The sequence below is a fragment of the Neomonachus schauinslandi genome, chromosome 5, assembly GCF_002201575.2.
Source record: "Neomonachus schauinslandi chromosome 5, ASM220157v2, whole genome shotgun sequence".
Classification (NCBI taxonomy): Eukaryota; Metazoa; Chordata; class Mammalia; order Carnivora; family Phocidae; genus Neomonachus; species Neomonachus schauinslandi.
Window position 1 is genome coordinate 70393545 of NC_058407.1, and position 4288 is coordinate 70397832.

Sequence of the window (4288 nt, forward strand, 5' to 3'; positions counted from 1 at the left end):
CATGTTATTTTGGTTGATAAAATTCATATAGATGGGTGGTGGAGAAGATGGATATTAGGCAAATATTTAATTCTGAAAAAAATCAGAGCCATCTCCTATTTTTATTGTGCTTGAGTGTGTTCTTATACCCTCAATTAATTTGTAACAACTTGCCACTCATAAGCTGATGACTTGAGCAAATATGCTAAAGTTTCATTGCCTGGTTTTCTTTGAACTCCAACATTGTAATGTTTATATTTAATAAGAAAAAATGTCCAGTGTTAATACTCTTGATAATTCAAACATATTTTCCCTTTGCTTGAAAATATGCTTTGACGGAGGGGCGGGGCGTGCTCGGGACAAAGGGAAACGAGGCCAGAGCTGCAGGCGCTTTTTCTGCCTGCGGTGTCTCAGATTCATTCTTAGGAACTGAGAACTTAATCTTCCAAAATGCCAAAAAGACCATCTTATGCCCCGCCTCCCACCCCAGCTCCTGCAACACAAATGCCCAGCACACCAGGGTTTGTGGGATACAATCCATACAGTCATCTCGCCTACAACAACTACAGGCTGGGAGGGAACCCGGGCACCAACAGCCGGGTCATGGCATCCTCTGGTATTACGATTCCAAAACCCCCAAAGCCACCAGATAAGCCGCTGATGCCCTACATGAGGTACAGAAGAAAGGTCTGGGACCAAGTAAAAGCTTCCAACCCTGACCTAAAGTTGTGGGAGATTGGCAAGATTATTGGTGGCATGTGGCGAGATCTCACTGATGAAGAAAAACAAGAATATTTAAACGAATACGAAGCAGAAAAGATAGAGTACAATGAATCTATGAAGGCCTATCATAATTCCCCCGCATACCTTGCTTACGTAAGTGCAAAAAGTCGTGCAGAAGCTGCTTCAGAGGAAGAAAGTCGACAGAGACAGTCTCGCATGGAGAAAGGAGAACCGTACATGAGCATTCAGCCTGCGGAAGATCCAGACGATTATGATGATGGCTTCTCCATGCAGCATACAGCCACCGCCCGTTTCCGGAGAAGCCGCCACCTCATCAGTGAAATCCTTAGTGAGAGTGTGGTGCCAGACATCCGGTCAGTTGTCACAACAGCTAGAATGCAGGTCTTCAAACGACAGGTCCAGCCCTTAATGGTTCATCTGCGAAAACTAGAAGCGAACTTCTTCAAATAGAGGAGCGACATCAGGAAAAGAAGAGGAAATTCCTGGAAAGCACAGATTCATTGAACAATGAACTTAAAGAAAGTCGAAGTGGATATGGAAAAAATTGCCACTGAAATTGCACAGGCGGAGGTACAGGCTCGAAAAAGGTAGGAGGAAAGAGAGACAGAAGCAGCAGAGCAAGCTGAACGCAGTTCCTAAGGAAGAGCAAGCTGCGAGGAAGACCGAGGAGAAGGACGACAAGAGCATCCTGATGGAGACAGAGGAGACACGCCTTGAAGAAGCGACGGGAAGCCAACAGAATGGTGAAGAAGGCACATCTACTCCTGAGGACAAGGAGAGCGGGCAGGAGGGGGTGGACAGTATGGCTGAGGAAGGGACCGGTGACTGTAACACCCGCTCAGAGAGCCGCAGGGCCACAGTGGAGGAGCCGCCCACAGACCCCAAGCCGGAAGACGAGAAGAAAGAATAAATGTTGCCTTGTTTTATGTGTTCTACATACTTTTTTAAATGAAAAAAAGATGTTTTTTGAGTTTAAAAAAAAAGGAAATATGCTTTGACTTTTTTTGTATCTATTTTTTAAAATTTTTTATCGTTAGGTTAATCACCATACATCACATCATTAGTTTTTGATGTAGTGTTCCATGATTCATTGTTTGCGTATAACACCCAGTGCTCCATGCAGAACGTGCCCTCTTTAATACCCATCACCAGACTAACCCATCCTCCCACCCCCTCCCCTCCAGAACCCTCAGTTTGTTTCTCAGAGTCATAGTCTCTCATGGTTCATCTCCCCCTCCGATTGCCTGACTCTGTTCTCTGATGACTGGAGACAGTGGAGGGTCAGTGGGTAGCGGCTACATAACCCCAGGCCAGGTGTGTGTGTGTGTGTGTGTGTGTGTGTGTGTTTGTGTGTGGTGAAGTGGTAAGAGGAGGGCATAAAGAACTGGAAGGGATATACCTGAAGTCAAGTTCTGAAGAGAGATCAGCATTGAGGCCGAGTTATTAGATCAGACAGTTTGTCTACTATACAAAAGGCAGTCTGAAAGAAGGAGCTAGTAAATGTCTGGGTTTTCCTGGATCCTGGAACAATTATCTCTACTGGGCAATTAGATCGTGGTTTGGAGAAACTCCAGACACAAAATGCAAATCTCGCAGTATACATTTTTGTTTGTTTTTTTAAGATTTTATTTATTTATTTGAGAGAGAGAGAATGGGAGAGAGAGAGAGCACATGAGAGCGGGGAGGGTCAGAGGGAGAAGCAGACTCCCTGCAGAGCAGGGAGCCCGATGCGGGACTCGATCCAGGGACTCCAGGATCATGACCCGAGCCGAAGGCAGTCGCCCAACCAGCTGAGCCACCCAGGCGCCCCTTGTTTGTTTGTTTTAATATTTTTAGCACACCATTGGCTGAACAAACTTTCTAAGAGGGATTTGAGATGACTGTCATTTTTGGGTTAGGTCCTTCAACCACTTGCCCTTATAATCTCTCCACGTGTTACAGAATTTTTGAACTTTTCACTGTTCACAAAAGACACTTAGTCCTGTTTGTTGGTTTGTTTTCTGAGTCTTGAATGAAAGTGTTTTCTCTGTCTAGAATGTCATTCCCCTTCTTGTTTGTCTGATAAACTCTTATTCTTCCTTCATGATGCAATGTAACTATCACCTTTTCCATGGAGCTTTCCTTAAGGAAATCCTACACAACTCCATGCCTGGAGTTGCTCACTCGTTAAGTACTCTGTTGAAGTACTTAACTTCCTTAAGATGTTATCACTTATTATCATTGAAGAAGTCATTGGGGTTAACCAAGGCTCAGAATAATCTTATTACATTTCCAACATCCTTGCCTTTTCTACTAATATGAAGGCGAGAGGAGGTAGAGAAAATAAAACATGAAGTGATGTTGCTAACTTTAGCTCTGTTAATTGGTATTTTTATTTTTAATATTTCTTTTGTTGCACTGGTACATCTGTGCTGCCTTTCCTAAGTTGAGCTAACTCTGCCATAAGTTTTTGAACAGCTGAGATATTTATTGCACTCAGTGTTTGTGCAGTGCACAGTGTAGGGAGTGTGAATGCAAAGAAGGAAAGGAACAAACCACCATCTGGTAGGTATAAATGTCTGTGATGAGAGGTTAGTTAGTAGAAGCAGCATCTGAAAATGAGGAGGAATGGAATAGTGTACTTTGGGACTGTTGAGAAGTAGAACTGTGGGTAAATTAATGATTGTGGTTGCTTTCAAGCTGGTAGTAGAAGTAAACATTTCAATTTGGTGAAAATAAGGAAGCCTAGTAGAGAGATCTATGTGCAACTCATATTTCAACTAGATCTCTTTAGTCCTTTGTATAGACATGTCCATTCTTTCCCCAAGATTACTGGAATTTACTGAAGGAAGAAAAAAGATACTCTCCTGATCAATTTGGCCTTGACTATCTGCCTCCACTGAATCCTTGTTTTCTTCTACGCCTTCTGGTTATTTCTTTCTCCCTGTTTTGGTATTATGTCAAATATAGGACTTGAGTTTTAATTCATTTCATTGGAAAAACAAACAAAACACTTTCAAGAGAGAGGTAAGCAGCAAACGTTACTGAGGGCTGGGGAAACAGCAGATTTACTTTTCATTAATGCAAAGAATTTTAAATATTAGTCATTCTTGACCTGGAAGGTTACTTAAACACTATTATACTCCTAGTTATTCCATCTCTCTTTTGTCCCCTGTTCTATTCCTTCTCCTTTCAAATCCACCCTGAAATTCCCTGGCCATTTATATCAGAAAGCAGTTTCACTGTTTCTATTATTGTATTGTCTCCTGTTAACTCATGTTGTGAGTCTCATCATTTATCCCCAGTGCTAACAAAGATAGTTTCAATCCTAAGGGGAATATGACCCTGGCATTAAGGAATATTCATTTTTGCCCCAGAGTGAGTGAAAAGATGATTAGGTAACTGAGCTTTATTCTTTTCTTTTATGTTATTTATTTATTTATTTATTTATTTATTTTTGTGTGAGTAAAGTGATAGAAGTTTATTAAGTGAAGATACAGAAAAAGCTCTCAAGAGTTAGAGGGGTCCCAACAGGGTTGCCCTTATGATCTTCATTTAAACAAATATTTTAGTCCATATGAATTAG

The 4288-nt window shown here is 41.8% G+C and overlaps 1 pseudogene; it reads left to right on the forward strand.

Moving 5' to 3' along the window:
* Window positions 1–429: 429 nt before the first annotated feature.
* LOC110593626 lies at window positions 430–1633 on the forward strand (annotated as a pseudogene).
* Window positions 1634–4288: the final 2655 nt, after the last annotated feature.